Below are 17,157 nucleotides of genomic sequence, written 5' to 3'. Positions count from 1 at the left end.
CCCCACAAATGTGTGTATTGTACCATTCAGGGGCCTGCTGGACCAGACAAGCTTATAAATTAGTTTGTCATTCCAACAAAGGGTAATGAATATGCACCAGCCCCATTGACCTGAGTAGAGATTTCACAAACACTTCAATCAAACACGCTGGCTTAGATAAAACAGTAAAACAAGTTTATTAACTAGAACAAGATAGATTTTAAGTGATAGGACATATAAATCAAAGTAGTTTATGAGAGAAATAGATAAACACACAAACTAATTCCTAAACTTTACCAAGGCTAATAAGTAAAAAGGTTTCTCTCACCCAAAAGATTTCTACAGTCTGTACTGCCTGGAAAACCTCCAGGCCAGGACCACTCCCCTCACTTCAGTGATGCTCCTATTGTGTTTCAAGCAATCTTGCTGCCATGAGTAGAGATGGGGGAGGAGAGGTGATGAGGAGGTCACTGTTTCTTTGTACTGGAAAAGTCTTTGCTGGGTCATGGGGTCAGGCAGTTCCATGGCGACTCGAGCTGCCAACTGTCCTTCAGGTGAGTTGAAAAATTCTTGTTTAAACAAGTCCCCTGCTGGAGAATTTCTGATTAAGCAGGTAATGGCCTTTTAGCACCTAGCAACATAAATGTGCCACTGTAGCACTTTTGTGTAGATGCTACCTACACTGACGAGAGGGGTTCGCCTGGCCACATAGGTAATCCACCTCCCTCAGAGATGATAGCTAGGTCAACACAAGAATTGTTCCATCGACCTAGTGCTGGCTACACCGGGGGTTTTGTTGACTTAACTATGTTTTTTACACCCCCTGATGGATGTAGTGAAACCAACCCAATTTTCTATGGTAGACTAGGCCTGGGAAGTAAGTACCCAACTCCCACTGAAAGTCTACAGGAGGTGAGCACATAACTCCCTTCAGAGCTGCTCCTTCAGGACTCCAGCCCTTCTACCACAGCAGCTGGAGATATGAGAGTCCCACTAGCTCCTCTCATTCATCTACCTACATGTAAGCCCCTCACTATGGTATCTGAGTGTCACAGTTTGTCCAGTTCTACCTTCTATTTGCTGCCTCTGCAGCTAAGTGCAGGACTCTGCTTCACACTCTATTCTGCAGTGTTTGTCAAGTTGAGGTTTGAAAGTATCAAGTGATGCTCTCACCACTTTTTAGGGAAGACTATCTGTGACAAGATCCTCGGGGTGTAACCTGAACTGTGTGACTGCTGAGCCCTCTGTCCCACTGGTCTCCCACATTGATCCCTCTCACACTGATGCTGTTGTCAAGCTACAAACCTCTGATTGGCACAGCACTTACACAGAAATGGACACCCGCCCAAATGAATGAATGATGAATGAATGATGGCTCATCCATAAACCAGCAATAGAGAGGCTCTTGCCAATTACCCCCAGCTCCCCAACCTTGCACCCCACAACTGTACCGTCTTGCCCTGGTCAAAAGCCTGACCAGTGTAAAAAGCAACAGAGGGTCCTGTGGCACCTTTAAGACTAACAGAAGTATTGGAGCATAAGCTTTCGTGGGTGAATGCCCACTTCATCAGACGCAATTCTGACGCATTCACCCACGAAAGCTTATGCTCCAATACTTCTGTTAGTCTTAAAGGTGCCACAGGACCCTCTGTTGCTTTTTACAGATTCAGACTAACACGGCTACCCCTCTGATACTTGACAGTGTAAGTTCATTATCCATTATCCCGCTCCAGCCAGGGGAGCGGGGCTGCGGGGCTTGTCGCGCTCCGGCCGGGGAAGCAAGGCCGCGGGGTTTGCCGTGCTCCAGCGGGGGGAGCGGGGCCGGAGGATTGACGCGCTCCTGCAGGCGCTCCGGCCGGGGGAGCACAGGACCGAGCGCGCCAAGCCACCGTCCCCGCTCCCCTGAGTGCCCGCGGCCCCGCTCCCCCGCTCCTCGGGCCGGAGCGCGGCAAGCCCCCCGACCCCCCTCCCCGAGGTGCCCGCGGTCCCGCTCCCCCGGCCAGAGAGCGGCAAGTCCCGTGGCTCCACGCCCCTGCTCCACTGGCCGGCACTCCGGCTGGGAGAACGGGGCCGCGTGCTTGCCGCGCTCCGGCCCGGGAAGCGGGGCTGGGGGCTTGCCGTGCTCCATCCTGCAAAATTCCCACTAACTTCAGTGCGGCTAGGATTTCAGCCAGGTCATTACTTTTGTCATTCAGTTCCTTCCTCAAGGCCCACAGCTACCATGATGTCAACAATGAATTAGCAAGCTAATAATCACTAACTTTTAGAGCTGCTGTGGGTGGTTGATGTGTGCTAAACAGAAGCTAAAAGTGGAACCAACAGCTATCTCCCTCTCCATTCCACTTGTGTGCTGCATACCTTTCCCCTGCCAGTTTTCATTTTTTTAGTAAGAATGTAAGAGTTGCCATACTGGGTCAGACCATGGTCCATCTTGCCCAGTATCCTGTCTCCAATATTGGCCTATACCAGAGCTTATTAGGGAGTGTATAGAATAGGGCAATTATAGTGTGATCCTGTCATAACTATAAAGGGAAGGGTAACAGCTCTCCTGTGTACAGTACTAAAATCCCTCCTGGTCAGAGACTCCAAAATCCTTTTACCTGTAAAGGGTTAAGAAGCTCGGGTAACCTGGCTGACACCTGACCCAGAGGACCAATAAGGGGACAAGATACTTTCAAATCTTGGGGGGGGGGGAAGGCTTTTGTGTGTGCTCTTTGTTTTAAGGGGTGGTTCGCTCTTGGGACTGAGAGGGACCAGACATCAATCCAGGTTCTCCCCATCTTTCTAAACAAGTCTCTCTTATTTCAAAATTGTAAGTAAAAGCCAGGCAAGGCGTCTTAGATTTACTTTGTTTTCTCAACTTGTAAATGTACCTTTTACTAGAGTGTTTATCTTTGTTTGCTACACTTTGAACCTAAGACAGAGGGGAGTCCTCTGAGCTCTTTAAGTTTGATTACCCTGTAAAGTTATTTTCCATACTGATTTTACAGAGATGATTTTTACCTTTTTCTTTAATTAAAAGCCTTCTTTTTAAAAACCTGATTGATTTCTCCTTGTGTTAAGATCCAAAGGGGGGTTGGATCTGTATTCACCAGGAGTTGGTGAAAGGAAGGAGGGGGGAAGGGTCAATTTCTCCTTGTTTAAGATCCAAGGAGTTTGGATCTGTATTCACCAGGGAATTGGTGAAAGGTTTCTAAAAGCTTCCCAGGGTAGGGAATGGTGGCAGCGGACCAGAACTAAGCTGGTAGTTAAGCTTAGAAGTCCTCATGCAGGCCCCTACATTTGTACCCTAAAGTTCAAAGTGGGGATACAGCCTTGACATGGTGGCACAGCGGTGGAGATCATTTTAAACCCAAAAGCCAGTAAGATTTTTTTTTTCCTTCTAGCTGCTTGGAAAGCAGAGCTGAAGGTAGATGCATATCTTATCTCTCCTTGCCTGAAGGCAGAGGTGTTAAGTTTTTTTAACAAGGTCCTTTGTTAAGAGAAGTGTTCAAATAAGCAAACAAACTTTGACTGGTAAAGGCAATTTACAAGCTGAATTGTTTTTTTTTTTTTCTTTTTACATCCTCGGGAGTAGCTTGTTAAAAAGTCTCTGTTAACTCAGCAGCAGCCAGAGCTAAGTACATCCCAGTTTCAGTCAACTGCAGAGGGGTGTGACCCAGCACAAGAAAACAGGAAAATGACTACCAAAGAAGTAGCTAACAAAATAGAACTGGCCAAACTAGAAGCAGAAGAAAATGAAAGAAAACATCAGAGACTGCTTCAAATTAAAAAACTTGAAGAGGAGGCCAAAGAGGAGGCCCATAAAAGAGAAGAAAAAGCCAAAGAGGAGGCCCAAGAGGAGGCCCACAAGAGAGAGATGGAGCTGGAAAAAGCCAAAGAGGAGGCGAGAGAAAAAGAAAGGAAGCATGAACTGGAAGCAGCAAGGGCTAAGCAGGAGGCATCAGACCATCCTAGCAACTCCTCTCCAGGTACCACTTCCCATCCCAGAAAATTCCCCACCTACAAGGCAGGCGATGATACTGAGGCCTTCTTAGAAAATTTTGAAAGGGCCTGCCTTGGATACAGCATCGCTGCAGACCAGTACATGGTAGAGCTGAGGCCGCAGCTCAGTGGACCCTTAGCAGAGGTGGCGGCTGAAATGCCTAAGGAACACATGAACAGTTATGAACTTTTTAAAAACAAGGCCAGACTCAGAATGGGGCTAACACCCGAGCATGCCCGTCAGCGGTTCAGAGCCCTAAGGTGGAACCCAGATGTGTCATTTACCCGGCATGCCTACCACATTGACAAAAATTGTGATGCCTGGGTATCAGGAGCAAATGTTAAATCTCTGGAAGATCTGCTTTCCCTAGTAAAAATGGAGCAGTTTTTAGAGGGTGTTCCTGAGGAAATAGAAAGGTACATCCTAGATAGGAAGCCCAAAACTGTAACCGAGGCGGGGGAGATTGGAGCCAAATGGGTGGAGGTGACAGAAAAGAAAAAAGCTAGTAGCAGTTGGAGCGAATATCAGAAGGGGCAAGCCGAAACAAAACCTTATCACCGGGGACAACCCAAGGCCCCACCCACATCCCAAGGGAAACCCCAGACGCCTTCTCACCCCACCACACCAGTCTCCATCAACCAACATCGCCCCGGAGATACCTTAGCAGGGCGATGTTTTAAATGTAATGAACTGGGGCATATAAAGGCTCACTGCCCCAAGAACCCCAACCGATTACAGTTCATTACACCCCAATCACACCAAAGATCCCCAGACCCAGATGCCTCTCTCATACCCTCGGAGCGAAGGGAAACCTTGAGAGTGGGCGGAAAGAAGGTTATCACTTGGAGGGACACTGGGGCACAAGTGTCAACTATCCACCAATCCCTAGTGGACCCCAAACTCATCAACCCGGAGGCTACAGTGACAATTCAACCCTTCGTGTCACAGTCTGTAACCTTGCCTACAGCCAAGTTGCATGTCCAGTACAAGGGCTGGTCAGGAATGTGGACTTTTGCAGTCTATGACAATTATCCCATCCCCATGCTGCTGGGGGAAGACTTGGCCAACCATGTGAAGCTAGCCAAGAGGGTGGGAATAGTCACCCGCAGCCAGGCTAAGCAAGCTTCCACCCCCATCCCTGTTCCTGAGCCGTCCACCAGGGCCCCGTCTGTGTTACCAGAGACCCAAACAACGGTGGTGGAACCGGATCTCCTGCCAACGACTGCAACAGCCGTAGTGGATCCAATCCCAGAGACCCAGCCAAAGCCAGTCCCAGAACCGGAACTGGCAACGCAGCCAGCACCAGAACCATTGCCAGCACTGAGTCCAGCGCTTGCAAACCCGTCTACAACTCCAATGCCAGAGGGCACCAGCGAGCCTAAACTGGCGGAAGCAGCAGATAACCCTACCCAAGAGGCTCAGCCAGAGCCTGAAATACCACATAGTGCACCAGCGGACAGCGGTTCACAGTCAATGGAAACAGCCCCAGCACCTGCATCGCTTCCAGAGGGACCAAGCCTCAGTCCACAGTCCAAGGAGGAACTGATGTCTCCAGCATCAAGGGAACAGTTCCAGGCCGAGCAGGAAGCAGATGACAGCCTTCAGAAAGCTTGGGCGGCGGCACGGAGCACCCCACCGCCTCTCAGCTCTTCTAACCGATCCCGATTTGTTGTAGAACAAGGACTTTTATACAAGGAGACTCTTTCTGGTGGGCACCAGGAAGAGTGGCATCCTCAAAGACAGTTGGTAGTTCCCACTAAGTATCGGGTAAAGCTCTTAAACTTAGCCCATGATCATCCCAGTGGCCATTCTGGGGTGAACAGAACCAAAGACCGGTTGGGGAAGTCCTTCCACTGGGAGGGAATGGGCAAGGACGTTGCTAATTATGTCCGGTCTTGTGAGGTGTGCCAACGAGTGGGAAAGCCCCAAGACCAGGTTAAAGTCCCTCTCCAGCCACTACCCATAATTGAGGTCCCATTTCAGCGAGTAGCTGTGGATATTCTGGGTCCTTTCCCAAAGAAGACACCCAGAGGAAAGCAGTACGTACTGACTTTCATGGATTTCGCTACCCGATGGCCGGAAGCTGTACCCTTAAGCAACACCAGGGCTAACAGTGTGTGCCAGGCATTAGCAGACATTTTTGCCAGGGTAGGGTGGCCCTCCGACATACTTACAGATTCGGGAACTAATTTCCTGGCAGGGAACATGAAAAACCTGTGGGAAGCTCATGGGGTGAATCACTTGGTTGCCACCCCTCATCACCATCAAACCAATGGTCTGGTGGAGAGGTTTAATGGAACTTTGGGGACCATGATACGTAAATTCGTAAATGAACACTCCAATGATTGGGACCTAGTGTTGCAGCAGTTGCTTTTTGCCTACAGGGCGGTACCACATCTCAGTTTAGGGTTTTCACCATTCGAACTTGTGTATGGCCGCGAGGTTAAGGGGCCATTACAGTTGGTGAAGCAACAATGGGAGGGGTTTACGCCTTCTCCAGGACCTAACATTCTAGACTTTGTAAGCAACCTACAAAGCACCCTCCGACACTCTTTAGCCCTTGCTAAAGAAAACCTAAAGGATGCTCAGGAAGAGCAAAAGGCCTGGTATGATAAACATTCCAGAGAACGGTCCTTCAAAGTAGGAGACCAAGTCATGGTCTTAAAGGCACTCCAGGCCCATAAAATGGAAGCGTCGTGGGAAGGACCATTCACGGTCCAGGAGCGCCTAGGAGCTGTTAACTATCTCATAGCCTCCCCCACCTCCAACATAAAGCCTAAGGTATACCATGTTAATTCTCTTAAGCCCTTTTATTCCAGAGAATTAAACGTTTGCCAGTTTACAGCCCAGGAAACAGATGACGCGGAGTGGCCTGCAGGTGTCTACTACGAAGGAAAAAGGAATGGTGGCGTGGAAGAGGTGAACCTCTCCACGACCCTGGGACGTCTGCAGCGACAGCAGATCAAGGAGCTGTGCACAAGCTTTGCACCGATTTTCTCAGCCACTCCAGGACGGACCGAATGGGCATACCACTCCATTGACACAGGTAATGCTCACCCAATTAGAACCCCACCCTACCGGGAGTCACCTCATGCCCAAGCTGCTATACAAAGGGAGATCCAGGACATGCTACAGGTGGGTATAATCCGCCCCTCTACCAGTGCATGGGCATCTCCAGTGGTTCTAGTTCCCAAACCAGATGGGGAAATACGCTTTTGCGTGGACTACCATAAGCTAAATGCTGTAACTCGTCCTGACAACTATCCAATGCCACGCACAGATGAGCTATTGGAGAAATTGGGACATGCCCAATTCATCTCTACTTTAGACTTAACCAAGGGGTACTGGCAAGTACCACTAGATGAACCCGCTAAGGAAAGGTCAGCCTTCGTCACCCAGGCAGGGGTGTATGAATTCAATGTACTTCCTTTCGGGTTGCAAAATGCACCCGCCACCTTCCAAAGACTTGTAGATGGTCTCTTAGCGGGATTGGGAGAATCTGCAATTGCCTACCTCGATGATGTGGCCATTTTTTCTGATTCATGGACAGAACACCTGGAGCACCTGGAAAAAGTCTTCGAGCGCATCCGGCAGGCAGGACTAACTGTTAAGGCTAAAAAGTGTCAAATAGGCCAAAACAGAGTGATGTACCTGGGGCACCAGGTGGGTCAAGGAACTATAAATCCCCTACAGGCCAAAGTGGATGCTATCCAAAAGTGGCCGGTTCCAAAGTCAAAGAAACAGGTCCAATCCTTCTTAGGCTTGGCCGGATATTATAGGCGATTTGTACCACACTACAGCCAAATCGCCGCCCCACTGACAGACCTAACCAGAAAGAAACAGCCAAATGCAGTTCAGTGGACTGATGAGTGTCAAAAGGCCTTTAACCAGCTTAAGGCAACACTCATGTCTGACCCTGTGCTAAGGGCCCCAGACTTTGACAAACCGTTCCTAGTAACCACAGATGCTTCCGAGCGAGGCGTGGGAGCAGTTTTAATGCAGGAAGGACCGGATCAAGAATTCCACCCTGTCGTGTTTCTCAGCAAGAAACTGTCTGAGAGGGAAAGCCACTGGTCAATCAGCGAAAAGGAATGCTTCGCCATTGTGTACGCGCTGGAAAAGCTACGCCCATATGTTTGGGGACGGCGTTTCCAACTACAAACAGACCGTGCTGCGCCACAGTGGCTTCATACCGCCAAGGGAAATAACAAAAAACTTCTTCGGTGGAGTTTAGCTCTCCAAGATTTTGATTTTGAAATACAACACATTTCGGGAGCTTCTAACAAAGTGGCTGATGCACTCTCCTGGCAAAGTTTCCCAGAGTTAACTGGTTAAGAATTGTTCTTGTAATGAAAGATATTGTTAGTTTTTATATAATCAGTAGTATGTCTAAAGGTACATGTGTCTTGTTAACTCTCTTTTCTCCTAGAACTCCAGGAAGAAATCACAGCCAGTGTGGAACCGAACGTCCAACACTATCTGTGATTTGGGGGGCGTGTCATAACTATAAAGGGAAGGGTAACAGCTCTCCTGTGTACAGTACTAAAATCCCTCCTGGTCAGAGACTCCAAAATCCTTTTACCTGTAAAGGGTTAAGAAGCTCGGGTAACCTGGCTGACACCTGACCCAGAGGACCAATAAGGGGACAAGATACTTTCAAATCTTGGGGGGGGGGGAAAGGCTTTTGTGTGTGCTCTTTGTTTTAAGGGGTGGTTCGCTCTTGGGACTGAGAGGGACCAGACATCAATCCAGGTTCTCCCCATCTTTCTAAACAAGTCTCTCTTATTTCAAAATTGTAAGTAAAAGCCAGGCAAGGCGTCTTAGATTTACTTTGTTTTCTCAACTTGTAAATGTACCTTTTACTAGAGTGTTTATCTTTGTTTGCTACACTTTGAACCTAAGACAGAGGGGAGTCCTCTGAGCTCTTTAAGTTTGATTACCCTGTAAAGTTATTTTCCATACTGATTTTACAGAGATGATTTTTACCTTTTTCTTTAATTAAAAGCCTTCTTTTTAAGAACCTGATTGATTTCTCCTTGTGTTAAGATCCAAAGGGGGGTTGGATCTGTATTCACCAGGAGTTGGTGAAAGGAAGGAGGAGGGAAGGGTCAATTTCTCCTTGTTTAAGATCCAAGGAGTTTGGATCTGTATTCACCAGGGAATTGGTGAAAGGTTTCTAAAAGCTTCCCAGGGTAGGGAATGGTGGCAGCGGACCAGAACTAAGCTGGTAGTTAAGCTTAGAAGTCCTCATGCAGGCCCCTACATTTGTACCCTAAAGTTCAAAGTGGGGATACAGCCTTGACAGATCCTCCCAACTTCTGGTAGTCGGAGTTTTAGGGCTTTCCCTCAGCACTGAGTTGTGTCCCTGACCATCTTGGCTAATAGCCATTGATGGACCTATCCTATCCTCCATGAACTGATCCAATTCTCTTTTGAATGCAGTTATACTTTTGGCCATCACAACATCCTTTGACAATGAGTTCCACAGGTTAGGTGTGTGCTGTGTGAAAAAATACTTCCTCTTGTTTGTATTTAACCTGCTGCCTATTAATATCATTAGAGGGCCCCTGTTTTTTGTATTGTGTGAAGGGGCTAAATAATACTTTTCTATTCACTTTGTCCACACCATTCATGATTTTATAGACTTCTGTCATATCTCTTTTCTAAGCTGAGCAGACATAATCTTTTTATTCTCTCCTTGGACAGAAGCCATTCCATACCCTTGATTATCTTTGTTGTCCTTTTCTGAATCTTTTCCAGTTCCATTATATACTTTTTGAGATGGAGTGACCAGAACTGGACACAGTATTCAAGGTGTGGGCAGATCATGGATTTATATATAGTTACATCATGGTATTTTCTGTCTTATTTTCTATCAAAAATTCCTAATATTCTGTTAGCCTTTTTGACAACTGCTACACATTGAGTAGAAGTTATCAGTTGTCTTTGAGACTGCACACTCTTAGGAACAGGTATTGTGTCTTCTTTAGAAAATGGCTACCACACTGTGGTCTCAACCACAATAAATATAACTGAGCATAATTCAGGGGTCAGTCTAAACAAAAGTCACTGCAGGGGGAGAACGGAGGACCCCCTGAGATATGGCAGACATTTCCAGTGAATCCACCCTCCCCCTAATAGTGGAGAGCCATTGCCTGAGCAGGGCTTTAAAATCTGAGACATAATCCTTCTACAACTTTTCCCTCCTCTGCTGTACCTTTTCTGGAGCCAATACAATGACAGCAACATTGGGGAAACATTCAGAAGACGTACCCTGAACACACCATAGACGTCCCCGTCATGAGTAACATCCACAGGCACATAGTATAAGCCATTGAAAAAGGTGTCTGTGACTGGGATGCCCGGCTCTTTGTCGTCATCTTCCAGGTTGAACCCATTGTAGTAATAGCCATAACACTCTTGCACACGGAGCTGATTGTATACCTGGTGGGAGGGGAGGAAATCAGGTGAGCACAAGGAAACGTCTCGGAGGTGTAAAATCCTGTGTCACCACTGGCAATTACCAGGAGTGAGCAAACTCCAAGCTGGAACCTTTGCCCTTCAACAGAGGTGCAAGAAGTGCTACAGGTCAGTAAGAAAACTGTCCTGGGATACTTCAGGCTGTATTAGACTCACATGCTCAGCCTCTCAATACACAGTGGACTAACAGCGGCTTTGGAGCACCACGAGAGAGAAAACACAGTGAAGAAGAGACCACCCTTATTATGCAACCACCTGCTTTAACAGACCACCTCAGAAATGTCCTCCAATGTACACAGTACAAGTATGCTCCAACTTTATGAGAAAACCGCCTCTACTGTAGTATGGTTCTCTGAAAAGTGACTCTGTAAAAATGGTAGCAGGGCTCCATGTTTATTCTTTCCCAACAATTCCAGATTCCTTTTCAAATTTCTAGCTCCACAAACTTGCCCTGGGATCTTAGCGACAAGCTGGGTTGTCTCGTTCTTGAACATCCTCATCAATAATACGAACAGTGCAGGCCCTTGGTGACATCTGTGCAATCCCATTTCTTGCAGTAGGTTTGCACAACTGTAACTGGCTGGAACTTAGTAATGATTTCTAGTGATGATGCACAAGAAGGAATAGACTCCATCACCTTCTCTCTGAGCTGTGCTGGCACTGCAGAGTGCATGGGAGCAAAAATCAGCAACCATATTTTTCTCATTAAAGCGTGTAGATATAAGCCGGGGAGCGAAGCCGCGGGACTTCCGGCGCTCCGGCCCGGGGGAATGGGGCCGCGGGACTTCCGGCGCTCCTGCCGGGGGAGAGGGACCGCGGGCACCTCGGGGAGCGGGGACGGTGGCTTGCCGTGCTCCGTCTGGGGAAGCAGGACCGGAGGATCGCCGCGCTCCGGCCGGGGGAGCGGGGACGGGGGGCTTGCCGCGCTCGGTCCTGCGCTCCCCCGGCCGGAGCGCGGCAAGACCCGCGGTCCCATTCCCCTGGGGTATGGTCTTTTCACTTCCAGGTCACCAGTTCCAATCTGGCTGCACCTCAATAGTGTCCCCTGTGTAGAATGAATTGGCCAATCAGTGTGTCCAGTTCCTAGTGGGACAAGTCTCCACATCATGGTTTGCCTCAGTTAGTGCTTCCTTTGTGGTTTCTGCAGAATGGCCAAAGGACTGACTGGAGTCTGACTCAGCTTGTGTATAGGGGAAAATGAGGGGAAAGTTGCAATGCTGCCTCTTTTCAGAGGATGATAAAGATTTCATTCTCCAGGGTTCATTGGTCCAGAGCCTTTCACAAGCTCACAACTGACTTAAAATCTAAACAAGGAAGTATCAGAAAATATAATGGGGCTACTAATGGTTTAGATGCCATATCCTGTAGTACTTAGCACTCATGTGGCATTTTACAGCCCTGGATCTCAAAGCATTTCACAGTGGACTTCGGGCGCTCCGGCCGGGGGAGCGGAGCCGCAGGACTTGCCCCGCTCCGGCCGTGGGAACGGGACCGCGGGCACCTCGGGGAGTGGGGACGGGGGCTTGCCGCGCTCGGTCCTGCGCTCCCCCGGCCGAAGCAGGCAAGCCCCGCAGCCCCACTCCCCTGGATGGCTTGGGAAATGGAGTTTGGTCTTTTCACTTCCAGGTCACCAGTTCCAATCTGGCTGCGCCGCAATAGTGTTCCCTGTGTAGAATGAATTGGCCAATCAGTGTGTCCGGTTCCTAGTGCCCCCAGCCCCGCTCCCCGAGGTGCCTGCGGCTCCGCTCCCCGGGCCGGAGCGCGGCAAGTCCAGCGGCTCTGCTCCCCGGGCTGGAGCGCGGCAAGCATGCGGCCCCATTGAGCCCTATGAAGTGGTGGGGCTCAAACAACCCCCAGTTCCTTCCTACCTTCTCCTCAGTGGAGAACCCCCTCCCTGCCTCTTTGTCTTTCCACATCCAACCTGGATGCACTGACCTCCAAAACCAACTATTTGTTTTGCTGTTGCCTCTCTCCCTCCCTACTGGGCTGCTCCAGAGACACACACATGCCTTGGCACATGCTCACTTTGCCCTGGCATGGGGAGAAGAGAGGTAGCAGCAAATCCAGGATGTCTGGGATTGGTGCAGTGCTAGCTCTGCAGAGTCCGCTAACAGCTTATGCAGCCATAGCCAGCCCCACAAGGATGTCCAGTGACCTCTCTGTCTAGGCACACCAGAGAGGAGTGGACGTGTTAAGGACACTCCATATTCAGAAAATGTTGTTAAGCTGGAGGTAGAGCTGAAGGTTCATATCAGGGCCGGCTCTGGCTTTTTTGCCGCCCCAGGCACAAAAGCCTCCGGCCGCCCCCCCCGCGGGGGGGGGCGGAGCCCGGGGGGGGCGGCGAGCTCCGGCGGGGGCTCGGCTCTCCCCCCCCACCCCCGGCGGCCAGAGCGCCGGGGGCAGGGAGGCGAGAGGGCGGCGAGCCCCGGCTGGGGCTCGGCTCTCCCCCCGGCAGCCGGGGGGAGGGCGCAGGGGGGGGGGGAGGGCGGCCAGAGCGCCGGGGAGAGGGCGGCGAGCCCCGGCTGGGGCTCGGCTCTCCCCCCGGCGGCCAGAGCGCAGGGCAGTCGGGGGGAGGGCGCAGGGGGGGGAGGGCGGCCAGAGCGCCGGGGGGAGGGCGGCGAGCCCGGCTGTGGCCCCGCTCTCCCCCGCGGCCCGAGCGCCGCGCCGCCCCCCCTCCAGGTGCCGCCCCAAGCACCAGCTTGGTTGCCTGGTGCCTGGAGCCGGCCCTGGTTCATATCAATGATCAGAATGTTAAATCCCTTGCCAGGATGCTGGAATTGCTCTTTTTTTTTTTATTATTAGAAAAGTAGAGAATTCAGAGGATTAAAAAAAGCACAAAACAATGTTGTAGTTTTGTAACACAAAATTTAAAAAAATCCAAAACCACAAACTGGACATGATACATTATGGTTGACATTCCAAATAGAATAAACCATGGAAATTCATAATTAAGATCAGTATCTTTTTGAAGCACTTTTCCTTGCCTTCTTGTTGCAGATGCTATTGGCAGCCTTGGGAGAATATTGAAAGCAACCTGGCTGTTGAAAATCAAAAATGGTTTCCTGCCTTTTTGTTTGTTTGTTTGTTTGTCCTTTAAACAAACTTTTGATGTCATAGACTTGAGTGGATTGGGGGGCCACCGTTCTGTCCAGCAGGAAGTAGCTTGCATTACACTGAAAACAAGGGCCTGTCATGACAAGATGAACCCAGCGCCCTGGTCCTGACACAGCCTACACAAGTGATGCCAACTTCAACCTCAAGCTCCATATGCACATCTTTCCTTTGATAACACACATGGGGCCGTTCAGGTCCAGATCTCCTCATATCACAGCTCTCTGATGCTCCTCAAACTAATCTCCAGATCTCCTCATATTACAACCACAGCTCTCCCAAGCTGCTCCCATGTATTTCTCCACCATTCAGTACAGCTACACCTAATTCAGTGAATGCAGTTGGAGAGCAGATAAGCCCTAGTGATTATTGCCAGCTCCAGGGGGATCATTTCTCTTGATGCTGCTTGAGGCTTCCATTGATGTCAGTGAAACAGTAGCTCCAAGAGTTGTGAACTGCCTCAGTCAATCCAGCAGTGCTCAATCTGGGGCTTTCTGATGACAATTAAAAAGCAAACACAGGTGACTATCTCCCTGCCCCAAGTTGTAGCGCTGTTCTGAGATCGTGGGTAAAATCATAGAATATTAGGGTTGGAAGAAATCTCAGGAGGTCATCTAGTCCAACCCCCTGCTCAAAGCAGGACCAATGCCAACAAAATCATCCCAGCCAAGGCTTTGTCAGAGCAGACTTTGAGTAGAATTAAATGGCAAAAGAACCTGTCATAAATGAAGAGTTCAGGTTGCCTGCGGATAGTCTGGGCCGTTCCAGAACATTGAGTTCAGCAAGGGAGGGTCCCCCAAATAAGGACACAATCCCACAAGGCGTTGAGAGGATCCTGTGAGGGGCTGAGCACCCTCAGCTACCACTGCTGGATCGGGACCAAAGTGAGTCAAACACACCAGCTGCACTTCCCCTAGGACTTGGCCCTGTGCATGGACTGGACAGAAGTGTGCCCTCTCTCCAATCTTGACCTTCTCTCTTCAGGACTTTACCTTTTAGGAAGAAGACCCTTCTTTTTCCAATTTCCCCTGCCCATCCTGATACCAACCTGGCAGTTTAACCATGGCTAGCCAGTCCGGATCCTAATTCACACAGCAACAGGCAAACTAGCTGGCTGCAATGGATTGAGCTTTCATCCAATGGTTTTGTGATGGGGTACAAACCCCATACTGGGATGGAAGGGACTAAAGGACTATACTGGGCCCAGCTAGGCCCAACCCTCCAATTATGCACAACATGCTCCAAATGGAGACAGGGTTAAAAATGGAACAACCCAGCTCAGAAGGGAGAGACTGGGGAGGAGTGCAGACTATCCAGAAGGTCATCTAGCACCAAAAGGAGCTGGAGAAGCCTCCCAGAGGGGACAAGACTGTATGCAGAGCCCAGACAGGGCTGGCAGGTTTGGGTTACCTTCTTTTATTGTTTTTTTTTCTTATCTGAATCTAGAAGAAGTGATAGGAAGTGACCCAGGGAATGTAGCTCAGAGGATCTTGCCACCCCCTGGAGCCCAAACGCTGCTGACATTTGTAAGGCCCTCAGTTGGGGAAGGTTAACCCCTGTCCCTAATCATGCAAGACAGTCCTGAAATGTACATTTCCAGTCCCAGGCTGAATGACTCTGAGACAGCATCTGTCCCCGGGGGGTGGGGAGACAGGCCAGGGCTGCTCTTGGGCATCCTGCCCAGGGCAGGTGGAGGGTCCAGGGCTCTCCACCATGGCTCAGGCTCCCTGGGTGGCTCTTTACAATGACCCAGCTCTGGCTTCCAGCCTGACCAGGGGTGAGGGTCTTGGGGGAAAGAGGAGGAGGAGGCGGCTCCAAAGAGTGGATGGGGCTCCTGAAAATGTCCTGTTTTTGCATTTTGAAAAGGTGGTGCAAAACCATGCTCTGAAGTGTCCCTAGCCTCTGTTTTCCAGAAGCTGGGAGTGGGTGATAGGGCATGGATTACTTAGAATCATAGAATCATAGATTATCAGGGTTGAAAGGGAGCTCAGGAGGTCATCTAGTCCAACTCCCTGCTCAAAGCAGGACCAATCCCCAACTAAATCATCCCAGCCAGGGCTTTGTCAAGCCTGACCTTAAAAACCTCTACAGAAGGAGATACCACCACCTCCCTAGGTAACCCATTCCAGTGCTTCACCACCCTCCTAGTGAAAAAGTTTTTCCTAATATCCAACCTAAACCTCCCCAACTGCAACTTGAGACCATTACTCCTTTTTCTGTCATCTGCTACCACGGAGAACAGTCTAGATCCATCCTCTTTGGAACCCCCTTTCAGGTAGTTGAAAGCAGCTATCAAATCTCCCCTCATTCTTCTCGTCTCCAGACTAAATAATCCCAGTTCCCTCAGCCTCGCCTCATAAATCATGTGCTCCAGCCCCCTAATTATTTTTGTTGCCCTCCGCTGGACTTTTTGCAATTTTTCCACATCCTTCTTGTAGTGTGGGGCCCAAAACTGGACACAGTATTCCAGATGAGGCCTCACCAATGCCGAATAGAAGGGAATGATCATGTTCCTCAATCTGCTGGCAATGCTTCTACTTATACAGCCCAAAATGCTGTTAGCCTTCTTGGCAACAAGGGCACACTGTTGACTCATATCCAGCTTCTCATCCACTGTAACCCCTAAGTCCTTTTCTGCAGAACTGCTGCCTAGCCACTCGGTTCCTAGTCTGTAGCAGTGCATGGGATTCTTCCGTCCTAAGTGCAGGACTCTGCATTTGTCTTTGTTGAACCTCATCAGATTTCTTTTGGCACAATCCTCTAATTTGTCTAGGTCCCTCTGTATCCTATTCCTACCCTCCAGTGTATCTACCACTCCTCCCAGTTTAGTGTCATCTCCAAACTTGCTGAGGGTGCAATCCACGCCATCCTCCAGATCATTAATGAAGATATTGAATAAAACCGGCCGCAGGACCGACCCTTGGGGCACTCCGCTTGATACCGGCTGCCAACTAGACATGGAGCCATTGATCACTACCTGTTGAGCCCGATGATCTAGCCAGTTTTCTATCCACTTTATACTCCATTCATCCAGCCCATATGTCTTTAACTAGCTAGTCCCATAGAAAGAGGGGAGGAGTTGATGGAGACAGCACCAAATCTGGGCCCCGAGAGTATACAGGATGGCATAAGGGGGACTATAAGGGAAAACAGGAATGGACAGGGGTTGCGACTAGAGGGAACAGGGGATAGATTAGTAGATCGCACTGTCACCAGGCAAAGGCAGGTTTATGTGATTGGGGACTCCTTACTGAGGAGGTTAGACAGTCCTGTGACCAGGGCGGACCCAGAGAACAGAAGGGTGTGCTGTCTACCGGGCGCTAAGATACGGGATGCGGACCTGCGGTTGAAAAGGATCCTAAAAGGAGCGGGTAAGAACCCCTTGATCATCCTTCACGTAGGAACGAATGACACGGCTAGGTTCTCGCTAGAGAGAATCAAGGGAGATTATGCCAGGCTGGGGAAGACGCTTAAGGAAATCGAGGCTCAGATCATTTTCAGTGGGATTCTGCCTGTTCCTAGAGAAGGGCAGCAGAGGGCTGACAGGATTGTGATGATAAATAGTTGGCTAAGGGAGTGGTGCTATAAGGAGGGCTTTGGGA

At 49.7% G+C, this 17,157-nt stretch overlaps 1 protein-coding gene and 1 long non-coding RNA gene across 2 annotated transcripts in view; one reads left to right on the top strand and one right to left on the bottom strand.

The window, feature by feature from the left end:
- LOC135873059 (alpha-2-macroglobulin-like) overlaps nt 1-17,157 on the top strand; it is a 1,316,454-nt gene that overhangs the window by 49,268 nt on the left and 1,250,029 nt on the right. The window lies entirely within an intron of this gene.
- Nucleotides 153-11,178, bottom strand: LOC135873067 (uncharacterized). The gene is made up of 3 exons (XR_010561071.1): nt 11,082-11,178; nt 10,238-10,408; nt 153-566 (listed from the first exon to the last, which is right to left on the bottom strand). It is a non-coding gene; the product is annotated as an uncharacterized LOC135873067 (long non-coding RNA).

Source organism: Emys orbicularis, chromosome 1 (genome assembly GCF_028017835.1).
Source record: "Emys orbicularis isolate rEmyOrb1 chromosome 1, rEmyOrb1.hap1, whole genome shotgun sequence".
Taxonomy (NCBI): domain Eukaryota; kingdom Metazoa; phylum Chordata; order Testudines; family Emydidae; genus Emys; species Emys orbicularis.
Note: the sequence above shows the minus strand (reverse complement) of the source record. Positions and strands in the feature narration are given on the sequence as shown.